Genomic DNA, 21,874 nt, shown 5'->3' on the forward strand with positions numbered 1-21,874 from the left:
AGTTTTTAAGTCAACTGTCAATTTTTTTATATATTCACAGGTATATCATATCGTCATTCATTCTTTTTTATATAAAGAGAAAGTATCCTGTTGGCGCTATGCTGTACTAATGCTGTTAAGACTAAAGTCGTTTTTTTTATAGAAAAACAAATTATATTTTCAGCAAAACAAAATTAAAGAAAATTTATGTTATAAAATGAAAACTCCAGTTCACAGTTTTATTGCGAGCAATTGGCTCGCAGATAGAAGAGTTCAAGATATCACTGTATCATAAATTAAGTTATTAGCGAAGTTGGCCGGAGCTCTCCGCTCGTGCCAGTCACATTTCTCCTCGATTAGCCGCTCGACTGGCTCGACTGGCTCGAGAGCTTCAGATCCGGCGAGTATTTATGGATTCGCCATCTGTACTACTTATCGGTCTGTTGAGTTGTTGCGGTTCCGTACCGACACATAAAAACGAATCTCAAATATTTATTCCGTGCGCGAAAATAAACGTCACCGATGTCACTTATCTACTTATACTAAATGCTTTTTATTGGAATTGAAATTTTGTCCTGTTCTTTTGTCTTCAGCTATGACATTTTTATCACGAGAGTGACTTATTTTATTTCCAAATATAAAATTATTTATAAATACAAATAATTCTACTTAATATTATAAAGTGAAAGATGGTAAAGATTCCGGGATATTTGGCACTCAATCAAAGTAAGAGAAATATTCAGACTAGTCGTCATGTCCTATCAGCCATTATCTGCCCACATGCTGAACATAGATCTCCAAAATAGACTGTCATTAAGAACACGGTCCCAAGCCATCTGTAACCACTGACACCTTACAATGCATCTGAGGTCGTCACTCCATCTAATAGGGGGTCATTTTACACTGCATTTGCCCGTACGAGGTCCCCACTCAAGAACTTTTCCCCCACATCCGTTGTCAGTTTTTCGATCTATGCGATCAACCCATTTTCACTTCAGCTTGCCTATACTTCGGGCTAAGTCAATCACTGTTTCTTCTGCGGATTCTATCACGCAAACAAACTCGGAGCATAGCCCTCTCCAGTGCTCGTTAAGTAACTTGCGGCTTTTGCATACAGGCACCTTGGTCCTACGCGATTACCCATACACAAAATCTTCAGGTCAATATGATCAATAAATATCCCTCGTTTACGTGGACAAAATTGCAGGCGCGCCCAGTCCATATACAAACTTAAAAGAACAAAGCCCAATGTAAAGCTTACTAACAATACTCCTTTTATAAAAAGAGAACATACAAATGCTAGTTTTCCAATGAAGTGCCATTTGTGTAAAAAGCAGAAAATTTAAAACGAATAGAAATTAAAAGGCACTACAGACTACAAAGAACTGTCATTAATTACCGAGTATTGCTTTAGAATTCATTTCAATTTTCCCCTTTTATTTGCAGTTTCAAATGTAACAGAAAAAAATAGGAGATAATTGTTTGAGAAGTATCATTATAGCCTTTCAACAAATTGTCAATTCTTTTTCTTTTCTGTTTAAAACTGTAACTTTTGTTAATTTTTTATTTAAAACTTTAAATCTTATAGGGACCGTTTTATAAGGATAATTTTTAAAATATACAAAATATATTCTTTTTATAACTTTTTAAATCAACACCTATTATAAATCTTCAAAGGAATAGAACATGTCAAATTGAGTTTTACTTAAAAGAGACCTAAGTTAAAACTTTAAAACGTTAGCCACGTTTCAAAGTTTTAACTTAGTTTCAGATTGTTACGGAGCCCTAACTAAATAATTTGGTTAATAGTGAGGATCTGAAAGGTCGAATGTAATCGTTTGTTAGTTTAAATTGAGAATAATAAAAGAATCCAAAAAGAACTGTTATTTTAAGCGACTTCGAAATCGAGGTTTCCAATTAGCTTCTATTTTTTGTGTACATTGATTTTTATGAATATTTTTGCATTATAAATATTCTTCGGCTTTATTCACGTTCTTTATTTCAGCGGTGCCCGACTAGTTTCCAACTCAATAGGAGTTCTTATTAACGAGCGCGGTTCACGACCATGTGCGACCATTACGCTGCTTGTCGCTGTTTGTTTGTTGTCAGAAATGACATACATATTGGGGAAACGGATTGTTATCAGGTCAACCTCTACGTGGCCCTTCCTGGAAACCATTGTCGCTAAATTCCAGGTGTATTCATAGATAGATAGGTAGATACTTTTTATTGTTTCCTCCATAAGATTACAGTGGTAAATTTTATATATAGATACAAATAATTACAAAAAATGTTCACACTAAGAAAACAATGGGCAGCCTTATCGCTAAAAACAATCTCTTCCAGGCAATCTTTGCATGGAGAGGAGTATTTATAAACAGTTTTATCGGAGGCGCGATGAAAATTTTGTTATTTTCAATACATATAGAAATGAAATATTTTCAATAATGTAAATGTATATTCATCACGATAGACTAACTAACCTGCCGTTTCATCCTCACCTATTATCCCTCACTGGTACCCCGCCAGCGTAAACCATTAGCCCGGGCGGGGCTAATGGTTTACGCTGATTTGTTTATCATCCATTAAAAAAAGCATGCACACATGCATGGATATTATGGGCGACACAATATACTCTGTGATGTCCATGGTGCCTGTTCATGTCTGTAGGCGACGGTCACCACTCTCTGTCAGATGGGCCATCAGTGAGTTCGCCGTTGTAAGTTGCTTAAAAAAATTAACATCCATATTCTGTAAAGCTGTCTTAATACGAATGACGATTGCGTTTCACAAAAAAGACTTCAGTTGTGACCAGCTATTTTGATTTTAATAAAATTTCTACAGGACCAATCTGTAAGTTATCGTTTGAGATAAAAAAAAGACATTTCCAAATCGGTTTCCAACTGACGGAGTTATGAGGTGACAAACATGAAGAAAAAACAGCGGAATTGAGAGAACCTCCATCTTTCTGAAGTCGATAGAAAATAAACGGCGTCACCGATTATCGTGTAAATGGGAAAATGGACAAATTGAAACACGCAATTATGATGCTAATATAATCGGCGAGTACTTATTTACGGCTGTAATAGGTAAACGTGTCCGTAGCGAGACGGAATGGCGGCGAGGAGCGCACGGTTCCCACGTCACGATCATAAATTTGCTTGTTTATATCGAAAATAAAAATGAACTATACGTATAGAAAGAGCTATTTCATTTGCAAATATTAGCGTTTAGAAGCTTAACAGTCAAAAAAACTCTTTATTTTCTAATAAATTAATATTTCACCATACGAGTGTATTCAGGTGGTCCTGTCAAAGAAATTAATGTCCTAAAATTGTTTTTTGAAAAGAAATATGCGCGGGAAGTTTGAGTCTCTAATACTGTTACGTCACGTCTGTTAAGTTAGATGGCAAGCCTGAATCTTTTTGTTATTTTTCGATCCATATTTCTTTGGCCAAAAAATCCTTTAAAAGAATGCTCATGATTTCTTACAAACAATCTAGTGAGTCCTACCGTGACGTCAGGTAATCAGATCACTTGTCTAGGTATTACAGTGTAGATAAGCTATCGTTGATTATTTAATTTTTATTTGTTAAGACCGATACAGAGATATATACGAGTAGAGTGCATAATCCCAGAAAATATTGCTTTTCTTACTTGATCAGTCAATAGAGCATACATGATGTTAGACAATCACATGAACAGACAATATTTCAATCGACATGCCGCATATCACTTTCATATCCTACAGAGTGCAATTAATGCTTCCATTATACCGTCAATGTTTACAACTAACTTGGATTCCTAAAACAATCATAATAATGGCCATGTACAAATTAAAACAAGATGAAATCACGACTACAGTTATATTGAATTAGCAAATTAATGAAATCCTAGCGCTGCGAACAAACTTGGTCGACTGTGGGGATTTGTAGCAGTAGATAACGTACTTACATGTAGTGTACAGGTTGTGTAGTCAGCTAACAGCGGACACCTCGTCACCGCCCCATGCTGCTGCGACGCGCGGCCGCCTTCTGCAACCAACACACACATTGACATTACTTGTTTAAATTAATCAAAACAAATTAAATACTAGCACAGTAGTTGCTAACTTGGATGAATGCAAGGTATATGTGTAAGATGGTCATGTAAATAATTTTACCCGTCTATCTTTATTTACATACATACATACATATCTGTCACACCTGTCTCCCATTAGGGTAGGCAGAAACAATGGAACGCCAAATATTTCGATTCAAACAAACTTTTTTCGTTTCTTTCATAGTTATCAATTTTTTCATACACGCTCGCCGGTTACGGGTACTTTATTATCTACTTTATTTATTTAGACTGTGATATAGAAAAAGCCACTTCTTCCTTTCCCATGGGTGTCGTGAGAGTCGACTAAAGGGATGGCCAGCAGCGTCGCTCTTAAAACATCTCTAAAGCCCAACTGCGATTGCCACTTCAACTGCCAAGCATGAGAACTACTGGCAAAACCCCCCAAAGGGGAGGCTTATGTACAACAGTGGACGGTTAAAGGCTGATATGAATCCATCTCAATTTTGATGGGAATATTAGTTTGATCCGTTTCGAAGATATTGTTTTTTTTTTTACAACACAGGGGGCAAACGAGCATGCGGCTCACCTGATGGTAAGTGACTACCGCCGCCCATGATCACCCACAATACCAGCAGCATTGCAGGTGTGCTGCCGGCCTTTTAAAAAGGAATATACTCTTTTCTTGAAGGTTATGTTGTCGTATCGGTTCGGAAATACTGCTGCTGGAAGTTGATTCCAAAGAATGGTTGTGCGTGGAAGAAAGTGCCTAGAAAAACGCACGGTGGAAGACCGCCACTCGTCCAGATGATTGGGATGAAACTTTAGTTTGTGGCGGGTTGTATTGTTTTATCACTTATCCTGTATTATTGCCTATATATAAAATGGAAGTATGCTATATATCGTTATGAAATGTGTTATCCGGAATGTGTTACATTACATTAGTTTACTTATATTACGTGATACCTACGGAAACTCAATTTCAAAATTGTGATTTTTAACCTTTTGATCTAAAGCACACGTGAAACATTCCCAAGATTGTATCTGTACTGGTATAAGCGAAGAGAAGTAAGTATTTTTCTATTCATATAGGTATTTTTGAATTTGTTATTGATTTTACTTTTATATTTAGTTTCTCTTACGCTTTTGTTCATAAGATTTAATATTATGTGAATTGCAAATCGCTTCCCCTCTTGAAATGTCTCGTAAAGACGTTTTTAGATAGAATCTACAATAGGATATCATGGCGGCTTACAGCTGCCATATTGAGTTTCCTGTAATACTTCATATATCCTGTGTCACTCTCGGGATCGTGGAGAATCAAACGACACCTCGTTTATTAAAATCTATACAGATATTGAAATAATACGAGACAGTAAAACTAAGCAGACAGGACGTGTACCTGCAGCTTATTTACTTACTATCTTCCAGTTAGGTCAAAACAAAACACCCGTATAGATTGTTTACGTTGAACATGGAACGAGCTCCCTGTACAGATTTTTTCAAGAAATTACAGCATGGTGTTCTTCAAGAAAAGGGTAAAAAGGTTTCTTTTGTAATGTATGATAATGAAATGGTAATTCCACTCGTGCTATTGGTATACACTGACACTGAGCACAAGTGAAGGATGATAGGTAAAGGTGAAGCAGGTTAGTTGACCCACCATGACGAACTCAATAATAAATCAATCACGATGGTTTCCAAGTAGATCCGCGAGCAGATCGATTTGATAGGGATCTGCTAGCGATGGGGCAGTTAGACCTCATTACTAATAAATCCTTTCCCCCGAGATAAAGAGGGGAATTAGGGGCATTGCAGGGTCGGCAATGCCCGTAATTCCCCTTGTATTGCAGGCATTCATAAGCTACGGTAACCGCTTACTATCAGGTGGGCTGTTTGCTTGTTTGCTTGTTTGCCACCTCAGTGGTATAATATAATAAAACATGGCATACCCCTCCAACTGTTTATTTCAATATGTGTGACCATATATAGACGTGGCATTCTCTTTGTGTCTGTGGTCTTCAATAGCGATCCGACCAGGGGAGAATTATATTCCTTGATCGAAATCTTGTAAATATTTTTACTTACACATTTTTAATCGTTTTTTAAATTGAGTGGCGTGCCATGTTATCATAGAAAATTTAGAACACACCTACAGTAATTATAGTATTTCATTTATTTATTTATTTAATACTTTATTGTACACACCAGTTATAAGAATATGACAGAGGTAATCAAATGTACAAAGGCGAGTTCTCTTCCAGCAACACTCAAAGTGGAAAGGAGCATCGATGTCAGCGGGTAGAGCGGTGTACTATACGAGTATTGTGACAATTTTTAAATAGACGTAATTAAATTAATTACATTATATTTAATCGTACAACTACACATATACATATACATAAATATATACCTACATCTATGCATATACTTACATATACATACACACACATATAATATACCTACATACATAAATAAATAAATATATGTTTATAGAAATAGAAGATGCTCTTTAAGTCTACTCTTCATTCTTTCATTTTATTTCATATTACAATTGTCGCAAAAAAGTCAAACTACAAGTATGCGAATGGACTAATTTGCATTAAGACGTAAACACATGTGGCATTCGAGTAATCTTACACCGTTTGATGTACAAGCAAGTTATAACTAGGAACTTTCCCCGGGAGCCCAACTAATGTATGTATTTATTCGTATCGAGGTAAACAAGGACACTTCTGCGGAAACACCACACGTGTGAATTGCGCGGGCAACCGCATCTGGTAATATGAAATACCGCGATTTTTCCAAATACACCTTTCTTAATTTGTTTACTGCTTATTAAATATGTCTCTTTACAAGAAATAGTGAGTAAATAATATTTTAAATCACTGAACAATAACGTCATTTATGTAAATGTAATAACATATTAATGTCAAACTACTTAAAATATTTTTGTTAACAGAATAGGCAGATATACTTGTAAACACTACCCATAGTGAAATAAAGAAAAAGACTCAGTAAATAACATGGTGAAAGATCAAAAACATTTTTTAATTCCAAAGCAAGTTTACATTTGCAGTTGACCTGGCTGAGGGATTTACACAACGGGATAAACTTTGTCTACAAGATTAAAAATTAAACTAGTAAGGGAAACTAGTCCTTATAAAGCACCGCTGTCTCTGCGAGCACCGCTCACCGCTCCGGGAGAAAGTCAGAGGATCACTCGTTATAGATAGACAGAGCACCCAATTATCTCTACGATATAAATCTATGATTAAACTAAACTTTATAATTAGTTTTCAGCAGTTGCAGATTTTATATAAAGTAACTATTACTAATCTGCAAGCGGATTAAAATAATTTTAAGGGCACAGACAGTCAAATTATCATTAGTAGTTACAATTTTGATCACAATTTTTTTTTAAGATGAAATAACTTTTATTATACGAGAAGGCAGCAACATCAATAGATATGAATAAACTTAAGTCCCGCTCAATGTAAAGTTGAGAACAGCTTAAAATGAAAGTAATAACAAACTTGCAGACTGACACAGACTTGACACTGTGATCAATTATTGGTTCAAATTAACAGGGCTTATTTTATTCATTTAAATCTTGAAGGTTTTACAATAAAACAAGTCGGTCACATCTGCGGTTAATGAACTCATGTGGTAAGGTCATCCATGATTACGTTGTCTGCCGTGGCTGTGGAAATGAATTGAATTTCAGTGAAATGGCTTCTTGTAGATCTAACTTATTATTGTAGTAATTGGTCAGAAAAATATTGACTCTTGCTCAAGCCATATAACACTTAAAACTTTCCTTTGTGAGTTAGAATAAATTATAATCATTCCAGACGTCAAATGACAAATTTGAAACATGTAGCAAACAGTAGCGATGGCTACCCACTATTATAAAGTTCAAATTACGATAATACATTTAGTAAAAGGCAACGCTTTCATTCTTCACAGAACACCCATCAATATTCAGTAGTGAGCACAATAAATTTAATATATATGGTGAACACAGCCTCCGGTACATTATAAATCAGCTACGTACTCGTACATTACTGGGGGCTGGTGGCTGACACAGATGCAGTAAAATTATATGCAAGAAAATCTTTTTTATATTTAACAAAATGACTGTTATTTCTTGATTATTTACAATATTTTTGCTGTATAAAAAAAAATCTTATTCTTTTTATGCAACATAGAATGCCAAACAAGCTGGCGATCCACCCTGATGGGAAGTGGTAATATTCGTCTGTAGACATGAATAGTACCATGAACACAACAGAGCACTCTGTTTCTGAGGACTAAGCTGTTATGCATGTGTATCCTGTAATTTCGCTGCTATAACCCACCCTTCAAACCGTGACACAGTCACACAAACACAACTGCTTCACGGTAGTGCTTGCTTTTCAATTGTTCTGGTGAGAAATTAAATTTTCATGGCGTAGATTAAGACTATTTTTATACCTAAAAATAGTCCAAATTCTATTTTGTGTTTTTAGAGACCATTAACAACTGGACCATAACGACATCAAAAAGTGTCAGTTCTTTCTTCTCTTCAAAATTATGATAGCTGAGGACTGTGGTGTTATGTGTCTGTACCCTGTAACTTCATAGCCATATCCAACCTTTCAAACCAAAACACAGCTGCTTCACAGCAGAAACACGAATAGGACAGAGGTACCCAAACCGACGACCCCTATATAAAGTCTCCTTCAGTTTCAAATTTGGTATTTACATACAAAATTAAATTATTTGAGGCAAGTACTGTTATTATTTTTTTATTATTTTAATTTTAAACACGCTTTTGTTTTCCCATTATCAGTAAAAATGTAAAATTAAATTTAAAAATTATTCAAATCAGTTAAAAGTAAAAACCTTGAGTTTCCAAGATAATTTGAATCCGTAAATATGTCACATTCACAACTTCATTATGTAAAATAAAAAAAAGCGAGAGAAACTCAATTTGAGGCAGATTGACTATGGCGTGGAGTCAAACTGTCTCAAATTGAGTTTCCCTCCCTTTCCTTTGATTTTGAATTTTTCAATTTGATTATTGGTTTTTTACTTTGCACTTCAAAGTCGTCACTCAATCACCTAAGCCACGTTAGAGATATTTGTGTCCAATGAAGGTAGCTCAACAACTCTGGACAACAGACCACTAGTATGTGCGGAGCTCCTCTCCTCTCCCCCCAGCTGTTTATAACTTAATGATCCATGATACTCGGCACGTCTCCAAACACTAGTTAGTTCAATTAAAACTTGAACGAGGACGTGTTAGTTAAGATCATAAGCAGTTCGCTGGCACTCTTCCAACTTGGGTATCGCCACCGAAGCTTTTACTGGTTGCGTGATGAACGCTGATGCGAGCAAATAAAAAACATAATAAAATACAAGATACATTTTGTTATGTTCGAGATACTTGTACGCACCGCACCGCGTTGAGCGCTGTTACGGGCATAGAGCGGCGGCGGAAGCTTTCGTCATTATAATATATTTCTGTTGTATAAGGCTCAGTTGATGTATTTATGCGAAATATATTAAGCTATCAAAATTTTTATGCTTATAATTTCTCGCGTTCAGAGCTCGCTTGCACGTAGACGTAAAATAATTCAAATAGTCTTTAAACATCGCATCGCTCGTTATTGTCTGAAATATAACAATCACAATGATACCAATATTATAAAATATACAATATTGAGTTTGTTTGCTATCTCATGGTCTTTTAGTGATTTAATATTACGTATATATGACATAAGAACATAGATACTACTATTTATCTATGTCAATCATTCAGGTCACGAAAAGCCGCGGGTAGAAACGAGTGTTATAATAGTTCCACAAGAAAATGTTATCTCTAAGTATCCGTGGAAAATAAAGAAACAATATTATCTATAAAATGTAGGGTGCCCATTGCGGCCTCGGAGGGCCACAGTCAGGGATATAACTTTGCCGGTGATAAGGAAACAAAAACAGCAAACCTATAATTGCTCGCTTTTCATTAAGTTACAGTTCTGTACACGTAATAAATAAATATTACGAAAGTTGTACGAATTGAGTTTCATTGTATTTTATAAGAATACTGTTTATTATGCATTTTCATAATGTAATACATTCTTCAGCGTGGTTCCGACAAGTCACCTTACTAGGAGGAGACTGTACACAAGTCATCACCATGGGTATCTCTTCACTTTTAATCCTGCCTGCTAAGCCGCTAACTTTACTACTATCGTAATACTATATCTAAAAATACTTTCACTGGTTGAAAGTTCCACGGACTGATATATGTACGAAATGTTCTATTTTTCCCAAAAAACAGGAAACAATTCGACGTACGAGTACAATATTACGAAAAAGGTGTTTTTAATAAACAGGGCCTGAGAAACATAGCCATAAGTAATGATAGAGCTACTTGGCTATCTTTAAAAGAGCAAAGCTAATTGCCACTTCGTTCAAAAGCTACCCCGTTGTGAAAAGCTCCGGTTTCCTTAAAGTTATTAACAGAGTCGGTAATTAGGAGTCGTTCCCAAATAATATTCGGCCGGAGGTGGTGAATCGTGGTCACGGGCGGGGCGTGTTGTGCGGCTGATAGTGCCTCGTCGGCTCTCGGGTAGCCGGAGACCTATTGAACTCATTAATCCCCCGCGATGAGTGATAGGCGATCGACATCGTCAAATATTATTAATAACAAATGCGCCGCCCCCGCGCCGTTCGTATGCCTTCATGATGATCGTTCATTAACGCTTAACGACCAATATTATCTTGTTACGTTACAACAGTTTTTATTGCAGTTATACTCCATTATTATTTTTGTTTTCTTTTACGAAGTAAACAAATGAATCGACAAGAGATGGTACGACTCGTTAGATATATCGATGGGGGTCATAGCCTGTTGAAAAATAAATAATCTCTCATCTTCTTTATCTTGATTACATGTGCAACGCGGAGTGAAGCCGTGTTAAGTGAGAAGTGAGCGATCGACTAGACGGGCGTCGGCGTCCCCAGCAGCGTGAGCGAGTGCGGTGCGCGACAGAGAGAGCAGTGTGCGAGCGAGAGCGACGACGCGTGCGATTGGTGTCTCGCCAGTCGCGCCCCCGCTCCGCTCGCCGCCCGGCCTCGCCGCGCGCCGCGCGCCCACGCACCGCGTCTCCACCCTGCGGGTTCGCCCGGCGACCCCCACAGCCGCAGCCGGGAGCCGCGAGTCAAGGGCGGTGATTTCTTGCGAAATCATCCGTCCCTTGACAAGCCACCACCTTTCCCCCGTAAGTATCCTTATTCTTTCCCCCTCGTCGCCTCACGACGCCCTCCGTCCCGTCTAGCCTTCCTTTTCCCCCCCCCTAAACCATTCACCCCCGTCCATCTCCGCAGTCCAAGACGCAATAACAATGCCCCAACGGGGCCGCCACCGCGGCGCCCCCGAAAGACCCATCATCAAGAGGGATCTGTTAGATCCCTCCAAGTCGGAAATTCTACCCGCGTCCGCCTTGGGGCTCGGTCCCCGCTCCGGCGGGCCAACCGCCGGGGGGTCGGCCGGGAGATCGGGCATTCCGCGGCGTGTGCCTGAGTGCACACCGCCGCGCGATACTCCCCGGTCCCCGTCCCCCTCCCCGGCGCCCGACTCGCCGAGCACGGACCGACCCCCCACGGCCGCCACCAAACGCGCTGCCCCTTCCTCTTCCTCTTATACGTCGTCGGAGTCATCAGTGGCTCACGACGACAAAAGAGCCTGCGTCGAGGACTCATCCCCCGCCTCTCTTCCCAGCCTCGCACCCAGTCCCGTTCCCGTCTCCGCCCCCGTCGCCGTGGGCACAGAGGAGCCAGAAATTGTACCCACCCCCCGTTTCCGCGTGCTGGTGGGCGGCTCCCGTCCTGCCACGGTGGGGCCGGCGCCGGGAACCATAATTGACACGTCCCTGGATACCCACTCCACCTCTTCCCAATCCCAGCCGGAGCGTGCCGCGTCGCGGGGCCGACCCCCCGCGGCCGACACGTATCTAGGCTACTCTATTTGCCCACCCCCGCCTATTTTCGAGGACCGGACGGAGTTCCACATGGACGACACGTCCTATGTGGGAATCCGCTCCGGTACCCCATCCCCCATCCCCCAAGCCCCCCTACACCCACCTCTTCCGCAGAGACCGGAGCAGCGTCGCACGTACGCCGGCGCGGCGGCGCGACCGGCGCCGACTACGGCGCCCTCCGGCGCCGCGCCGCGCGTGGGAGCGGCGCCCGCACCGGTCGACGAAGAGTCCCAAACGGGTAAGTCCTACCCACCCATAGTGGCCGAGTGTCTGCCCAATTGGCAGAACCATTTCTGTCAATTGGAACAGATACTGGGCCACATCCCAAACGCACGTCCGTACGGCACGGGAATCCGCTTTATCGCAAAAAGCGTAACGGAATTCCGTGCCGTGCAACGATACCTTACACAACTGGGAGACAGCGAGCCGGCCCTCAGCTGGTATTGTTACAGCCTGGCGGAGGAGCTGCCGGTGAAGGTGGCCATCAGAGGCCTACCCGCCGACACTCCGCCGGACGCCGTGGCCGCCAGCTTGAGGGCCCTAGGGTTCAAGGTGTCCCTAGTGAGGACCATTCCGGCGCGTCGAGGGCGCCCGGGATGCTTATTCCACGCGCAGCTGACGCGAATGAGTAGGGACGACCTCGCCCGGCTCTACAGCACCAAGGTGCTGTTGAGAATGCCGGGCGTAACCATCGAGGCGTGGCGGTCCGCCAACAGGATGGCTCAATGCCACCGCTGTCAGGCGTACGGCCACGCTTCCACTAATTGCCACCGTCCCGTCAGGTGCGTCCGCTGCGCGGGGGAGCACGCCGCGGGAGCCTGCGACCGCCCGAGGGACGCTCCGCCCACGTGCGCCAACTGCGCGAGGGCCCACACGGCCAACGACCGGCGCTGCCCGGTGTATAAAAGGGAGGCGCGCCGCCGAAACATCGCGCCGACTGCGCCGATGCCTCCCGCACCCGTGGCGGCGCCGGGAGAGTGGCAGACCGTCGGCAGGGGGCGCACGAGGGCGCCCCTCACCCATACGACCCGCCATACGGCGCCCACAGTCGCACATGGTGCGACACAACTGCCCTCCGCCACCCAACCCGCGCCGGTGCGGCACGAGCCGGCCGGGCACGGAGGCGGAGCACCACCAGCGTCGGCGTCGGCGGGGGCGACACTCGCCACACCTGCCAACCCGCCGACGGCCCGCGGCGCTCCAGTGGGCACCAAGAAGCGCCGCGGCCGCAGGCGACGCGGACGGCGCGCCGAGTCGACGCCTAATCAAGGCGTCGAAGCGGAACCTACTATACAGCTAAGAAATAATTTTATAATTAGTAATAATAACCAGGACGTCGGATGTGTGCCCCCCTCGCTCCCTAGCCACGCAAGGCGTCCCCACGGATTCCTTCCGACGCCGGCCGCGAGCACGCCTGAGATGTCGGTTGCAGACCCATTACTTTTAGTGTTGGGTTTGCTAACCGATTTCCTAAAGGCGCTCGCGACCGGGTCGGACATTAAGTCGGCCGCGCTCGGCGGATTAGCCTCGTTGGAAAGGCTGCACGGGCGCGGTTGAGCTTCGTATCGCCTACTGGAATCCCGGGGGAGTCGCCGACAAAGCAGGCGACCTCCGACTCTTCGCCCAGCAGCAGGACTTACATGTCATTCTGCTGGGTGAAACTAAGCTAGCCCCACATATCGATTTCAGTGTGCCTAATTATCACGTGTATAGGCGGGACGAGGTCTCTCCGGCGGGAGTGCGGTACCGTGGTACGGCGGTTCTTGTCCGGAGGGATGTCGTCCACACGGAGATTGGGCACACTGAATATCGTTCCCTGCGTTCCAACGGTGTAGCGTTGAACGCGGGGGGTAGAGGTCCGCCTGTTTGCAGGCTATCGTCCGCCCGCCGCTCGCTTTTGCTCGAACGATATCCGAGCCATCATGGACAGCGACAAGCCGACCATTCTGGCGGCCGACCTCAACGCGAAACACACCGCGTGGGGGTCGTCCCGCGTAACGAGGGACGGTTTGTGGCTGTTTCATGATGCCGAGAGCGGCGGTTATGAAATCCTAGGCCCCTCCTCACCCACTCATGTCCCAACCAATCCCAGGCACACAACTGACGTTCTGGACATAGTGTTGGCTAAGAATGTCCCCTGTCCCATTAACCTGGAGGTGATGTACGACTTGAATACGTCTCACCTCCCGGTATTGATCACGCTTGACGTAGCGGCCACGTTCGTTCCAGCGTCGCGCCCCAGTAGGAGGATAGACTGGACGGCGTTTCAACGCGAGCTCGACGGGTACTCCCTTAGCGGCGAGCTCGCCACTCCTGAGGCGATCGAGGACGCCTCCACGGCTATCACGGCCGCCATAGTGGCCGCCAAGGAGGCGGCAACGGTCGCCCATACCCCCTCGGGAGCGGCGGGCGCGTCTCGCCGCCGCGAGAAATTACCCGTCGATCTATACGAAATGCTCGTACAGAAGCGCCGTCTTCGTCGCCTATGGGCGCGCACGCGTTGTCCGCGCGTCAAGCGTGATCTCAACTGTTTGGCTGCACAACTGTCGGAGGGGGTGCGGGTGTGGCGTGGGGCCGCCTGGGACAATTTAATCGAACAGGCGACCGATCACGACACCAACCTGCACCGGCTCTGTCGACAGTTATCAACACGGCCACCACCCGTGTGTCCGTTGCTAGACGCGACGGGCACACGAAGGTACGCAGCCAAGGACAGGGCAGACATTCTAGCCAACCATCTACAGGGGCAATTCCAGCCCCATCCCCTTGCCGTTCCCACAGATCCCACTGTCGTCGAGCACCACGAGCGAGTGACACGGCGCGTAGAGGAATTCCTATCGGGCGAGTCCCCGCCGCTCGCGGGTGTCGAATTCATCTCACCTGCTGAGCTGCGGAGGACCGTGGAGCGCCTCCCCAGGAGGAAGGCGCCGGGTCCCGACGGAATTTCCAACGCCGAGTTAATGCAGCTGCCGCGAAGGTGCCTGGTGGCGCTCACCAGGCTCTTCAATGGAATCCTCCGCACAGGCCATTTTCCAGAGTCCTGGAAACTGGGTAGAGTGATTGTCCTCCCCAAACCGGGCAAGGATCGCCGTTTGCCAGGAAGCTACCGCCCCATCACGCTACTGGCGCACATAGCCAAACTGTTTGAGAGGTTGCTGCTCCGACGGATGGCCGAACATTTCACTCCTAGGAGCGAACAGTTCGGCTTTCGGTCGGGGCACTCGACCACTCTGCAGCTGGCGCGCGTGCTGCACCACCTGGCCGCCGAGCACAACCACGGTCGAGTGGTGGTCGGTGTCTTTTTAGACATCGAAAAAGCATTTGACCGTGTTTGGCACGACGGCCTAGTATATAAACTATTACAATATACTAGCACGCCGCCCGCGTATGTGCGACTGGTGGCGTCGTTTCTCAGGGGCCGTAGCTTCTTCGTTTCGGTGGAGGACGCGCGCTCCGACACCCGCCCAGTGGCCGCCGGAGTTCCACAAGGTAGCTGCATTTCCCCGGCGCTCTACGCGCTGTACACGAATGACATCCCTGTCCTGGACAGCCAGCCCTTTACACTGGCCCTGGAACGGGATGTCATGCTCGCTCTGTTTGCCGACGACACGGGATTTTTCACGTCGTCGTACTGGAAGACGAGAGCCGCCGCTCAAATGCAGCGGCAACTGGACCTGCTGCCGGAGTGGTTGGACAGGTGGCGCATGGCCGTCAATGTTGACAAAACGGTCGCGCTACTTGTCCGCCGCAGTCGTACAGCACCGCCGCCGCCCTTAAGGCTCCTTAATAAGGAAATCGCGTGGGAGAGCACCGTGCGATACCTAGGGGTCGACATCGACCGGTCGTTGAGAATGGTGCCGCAGGTGTCGCGTGCCATAGCACAGGCTCGCGCGGCGCGCGCCTTTCTCCGACCGGTGCTAACTTCGAGGTTGCCGTTACGGACGCGGGTCTCTATCTACAAGACCTACGTCCGTTCACGGTTAACATATGCCGCACCCGCTTGGTATGCACTGTGCTCTCCGACGCTTAGGCGCCGGCTGCAGGCCCAGCAAAACATCGCTCTCCGCTTGTGCACGGGAGCGGGCAGATACGTCCGTAACGACGTTATCGCCCGCGGCTTAGGGGTCCCAACGGTGGAGGAGTTCGTTGTCGACATGGCGAGCAAAATGTTCGCCCGTGCCGACAGCGGACACCATCAACACTTGAGGGGCCTCGCGCCGCTGCATGCGCGTCCACCGGACGGCCGTCCCACGCCTAGGGACCTCCTGTGCACAGGCGAATAGTGATCGTGATTGCCTCGTCTACCAGTATGACGACTTACCTACCCTTTTTCCCCATTTCCCTTCTTCTTTCTCATTCCCTCCTCTCGCCCGTTCCAAGTGTGTAATTATATCCCCCGCGTCCAAGCGGGGGGAGGGCCGACACACTTCTTGTGTCGACCCTTACTAACACTTATCTATTATTAACATCTATTATATATATCTGGGAACGGGCGAGAGGGGAGAATTACAATATTAAAAATATTATATATTATAAAAAAAAAAAAAAAAAAAAAAAAAAAAAAAAAAAAAAAAAAAAAAAATATATATATATATACACTACAAGAAAGAAGAAGAGGCCACAACAAGAAGACACCACGCCGGCATACACAGACCACCAGTGTATGCCGGCTCAAAACCCAGTGACCCGGAGGTAGTGGCCTCCGGAGATGCAGCCGGGGTAAAGGGGTTTACCCCGAGACCCCCACCTCACCCGCCTACACTATTAAGGCGGGTAAGAAGACCCGGATGATGATGATGATGATCGATGCGGTGGCACCAACCAGGTGGACCATGTAGTTAGCAGTAGAGAAGTGATAATTTTCACATATAGACATGATTTGTAGATGATATTTTTACATACTTTAGATATATTGTTGTACCTTTTACACAACTTGGAATATCACACAGTCCAACAGCCCACTTAATCGAAAGTGGTAACCGTCGCACATACACATGGAGAGCATCTTGGAACATCACCAAAAATATAATAATTTAATAAACAAATAAACAGATAATAAAAATTTAAATATACGACTGTAAATTATTGGCAAGTCACCTTCATACCAAGACCTGTGACATCAAAGCGGCCAGCACTCTTTGATATTAAAATTTATATTCATATACACTTTCATTAGATATATATCGGTACTGCTGCATGGGCTCCTCTGTCCCATTCGTGTTTGCATGCCTGTATTTAACTCTGAACTGTGGAATGCGGTACAGAGTACGAAGGCATTGCTTACCTTAGTCCTCAGGACTGCAACATGATGCAACATGCATGCATGCATGATGCAACAGGATGGCAACATATGAAATAGTCGTTGAGTATTATTCATGTCCATAGTGCTATTTATCTTGGATCAAAATATGTAATCATTCTAACCTTAAAATTGTATTATTGTTGTATATATCTATATGGGTATATCTTGTCAGTTAAGTGTATGTATGTATGTATATGTATGTGTATGTGTGTGTGTGTGTGTGTATGTATATGTATATGTAGGTATATATATATATATATATATATATATATATATATATATATATATATATATATATATATATATATATATATATATATATATATATATATATATATATATATATATATATATATATATATATATATATATATATATATATATATATGTATATATATATATGCGTATGTTTGCTGTCGTCGTTCGTAATGTCACGTATGGGCACCACAGAATATCAGCGCTGTAGCAATTAAATTGCTGCAGCACATGCTGAGTGGTGACCATGTTGGCAATAATAAATGTAAAGTTTTTTTTTTTTTTTAATTCATAATGTATGTAACTTTTTGTTGTTGTCAATAAATGTTTTCTTTCTTTCTTTCTTTCTTTCTAAAAACCGACACCCAGTTCAGTAGACTTCATCTTAAAACTATAAATTACAAATAAAATGTGATTTTGTAATTATGAAATGACTCGACAAAATATAAAAAGCTCGAACTATAAAACTGATGATTTTATTGTAATTATTTATATGGGCTTCAATCACGTTTTAAAATTCGTGGACGCTCGACTAGTTTCGAAGTCGACAGGAGCCCTTGTTCAGTAATATATATTCACGATAGTTATTATTCAACATTGAAAATTGCCTCTGATATTCACGCGTCTTGTTTAGGAACTGGTCACATTGACGACAATAAACGACAATGCGATAAGCGTGCAATAATGCGATTAAATCAGTAAATTCACTTTTTTTACATCGACCAGCGATCAGGCACGCGGTCCGATCCTTAAAGGAGTGTATTACCATTGAAACGGAAGATTTTTATTAGAGACTCATAAATTACATGTGCAAATATTATACATATTTATTAAGTAATAAACACAACATATGGCATTACAACAATTATAGATATACACAGAATATTTTCAAGCCAACAACTGTACAATAAGTTGTTTTTTTGCCAAAAATTAAATAACATATCAATGACAATAAAAAAATTCAAAGATAGATACGATATAATTAAGACATACACGTAGAATTATTGTTATACTTTATCATAGAATTTTTAGTATTTTATTTCAGAATGACGTGGCGTACACATGCAAAGATGTACTCAGATTGATGATGGTAAGTTACATAAACAGTCATTGATTATAGACGTTACGACGTGACGTGCGGCTCTTTTTCTCTCATTCAATGTTTATTACGGTCACCGGTGACTTTTAGGGACTGTTTCCATATGAAATTTTAAACAGGATCAGCGCCTTCTATAAATAGGCCCCAATATTAAGGTGATCACAGAGGAAATTATTTTATGAATCGATATATTTATACATACATTTTGGTAAAATTTAAAAGTCAAGGAGGCGGCTATACCTTAACTTACTATACTTTTTTATTATACAATAACCTCAGCAACACATTAATAAAAATAGATGATTCTCATCCCAAAGAACGAGTATACAATTTCTACACTGGCCATACAGATTGGTAAAGCCTTGGTATAAAGAGAAGTAAAGATTTTTCATATTCTTACTCTATTATAGCATCATGATAATATAACATTGTAATTATTTTAATGTTATATTCAACAAAATATATTTTGTTATGAATAAATGAATAATAATCCACAGCTTCCATGTGTTTTCTAGCTTGTAAAACATGCGACTAAAATGTATACTATTCACTTATATCAGTGGATATAAGAGAGGTCAGGTGTGGCTCTGTAGGGACATAACTGCTCTAAGCGACCTAATAACAATCGAATTTCTATTGTATTTCGTTTAATAGCAGTGAAAGTGTTGACGACAGTAATAATATATTTACAACTATCATACCCGTGTACGGTGTCAGGAAAGATCTTCACTTATCTATTTTGTATGTGACTATATGTTCCTGTTGTGATATGCTAAAAAAAATAAATAATATATTATAGGTGGCTATATATAAACTTAAATTTGTCGAGTTCCTTTTTGTTTGTAAATTGTCACAGTATTGTATGCCATTCTACCCGCTGACATTAACGCTCCTTTCCACTTTCGAATTCACTGGAACAGAACTCTTGCAGAGCTCGCCTCTGTGCATTTGCTTTTCGCTGTCATATTTTTGTTTGTTATTATTAGTGTTTACAATAAAGTATAAATAAATAAAATTGTGATTAGATAGTCCATGTTGTATCTGAGGGAACAGACAAATTTCTCAGGAACCGAGGTGCATGTATAAGAAGATGAGTTATAAAATGGATGGATGTAAAAGATACATGTAAGGAAAGAGGCCTTTGGAACTCGGCCCTCTCTGTCTACCCCGTACCGCCGTGGGTACATATATACCTACAACTAGTATGCACATTCCCCACGAGTGTAACAAGATCTAAAACTTGTGGCATTTGGCTCTATATATATTTGTGAGCGCGTCCCCGGTGACGGCGCGACGCCGCGCCGCGCCGCGCTCCGTGTCACCGCGCATTGCGGCTGCCTCGCTGGATTACACGCTACAAACGACTTGCTTTACCGTAATAGAAAGATGGGCTTATAGATTGATGTGCTTACGAATTTGTCTTACACTATACGTAAGTATGCCACATGCATATACACATTTTTAATCGACTTAGGATTGTAAACAAATAGATGGTCTACCAGATCAAAAGTTTTAACTGTGAGTTAGAGACATGAGCCTCATTATAAACTTAACACTGTAATGCCTATGGTATCCTTTATTAATTTTATTCTTAAGAATTAAAACAGCTACTGCCTTTTTCTATTTTCCTCCAAAGGTTGTCTGAAAGAGATTGCTTTAGCAATAATTCCGGTTTTTTTACTTCATATGTGTAATATATATGTATTGTTTTGTATTATTGTTTTTTAGTACTTGTAATATTCAATTTAATTTAATGCTTTTTTGTATGATCATACTCAATTTTAGACACAATGTACGATATTTTTGGAATAAATAATTACTGACTATTCATAAAGTGGTGTAATAATTGCAATGAATAAGTAAATAATTAAAATGTTGTACATTTATTATGTTGTTTTCGTATTCAATATTTACTACTAGAATACACAATATGCAATATACAGTACTAGAATATATCTAACTACAAACTAAAAAATCCATGCTAGTACAGTTGTTTGACAGCAGATCCACGAGTGTCAAATATACATATATCCGACTTTGTGTAAATACAAATAAAATAGAATTATACCATAAGTGGATACACTTGAACTGAGAGAATTATTTATTTGTGAATTACGAGTAGACTAGAAAAACTATTTGGAAACATCGAACCGAAAATTTAACATAATATATTTTTATAGACATCATGTAATGCACTCAAGTTTATAGTGTTTATAATGCAAGAAGTCTACAGACGTGATAGTAACGTGAGCATGGAGTGATCCTACAGATATTGTGCTAGCTCTAGCGGAGTGATTGATGTTGCCTTCGGAAATTTATGGGCCATTATTTTAGACGTGAGCATCAATTTCTCAGGTTATGAGCTTCCTTTCTCAGCTGGAGTCTTAGTAGCAAAGACCCCAGCGATTACCGCTCTTCTCTACTGTGGTTTTGATGGAGGTATTTCTATTTCCGAGCTGCGATACGACCGTATTCGAACCCATATCTATTAGGGACCAGAGTGTATGGTAAGCGGATACATAAGAGATGCGGATTCTAATCCGTCAATTTGATTTTACGGTTGCGTGAATATTTTAACATAATATATTTAAAAAAGCAGAGCTAGCAACATTTAAATAAAATAGAACTCTCATTGTTGTAAACAAAATTTTATAATCATTATAAATTTAGTTGTAGATTGCCCAATGTTGAAAAGAGACGTCCTGTCTTAAGAAATAGTCCTGATACACCTGCATCCACTGAATTCCCGCACAAATTAGATTAGATTTATTAGGTTTTATTTGGAAACTTTTTGAACAGAAAATGTTAGTCATTCGATGGAAGATTTTTGCATGAAAGATCTTATCTATGCATGTTATGTGTACGGGTACATAACTACACATGTTTACATGTAATCCAAGCGCGAGCTCTTATGGACTCATCTATATGATAATCGGGTATAAGTACAATATAAAATATATTACAAGCAAAACGAATATTACCCAAGTGGATCGTGAAACTCAAATAGCGTGAAGGGTAAAAGATGAGCTGACACACTACACACAGACTATATAAAATAAGTATCGGATTTCACTACTTTATGAAGGTCCTCCACAACTCAGCGTTCAACTCAGCCTTATTATTTCTAGAGAAAAGAAAAGTTTAATTTCA

At 42.2% G+C, this 21,874-nt stretch overlaps 1 protein-coding gene across 2 annotated transcripts in view; it reads right to left on the reverse strand.

Moving 5' to 3' along the window:
- LOC113522928 (FMRFamide receptor-like) overlaps window positions 1–21,874 on the reverse strand; it is a 106,399-nt gene that overhangs the window by 31,767 nt on the left and 52,758 nt on the right. Inside the window, exon 2 of one of the 2 annotated variants that reach the window (XM_052895362.1) lies at window positions 3,934–4,010. The gene's annotated coding sequence lies outside the window, so the exon portion shown is untranslated. Of the gene's footprint in view, window positions 1–3,933; window positions 4,014–21,874 lie in introns of both variants that reach the window. The other variant, XM_052895360.1, reaches the window with a different exon arrangement.

The sequence above is a fragment of the Galleria mellonella genome, unplaced genomic scaffold, assembly GCF_026898425.1.
Source record: "Galleria mellonella isolate WM207_F2 unplaced genomic scaffold, CSIRO_AGI_GalMel_v1 utg2721, whole genome shotgun sequence".
Classification (NCBI taxonomy): Eukaryota; Metazoa; Arthropoda; class Insecta; order Lepidoptera; family Pyralidae; genus Galleria; species Galleria mellonella.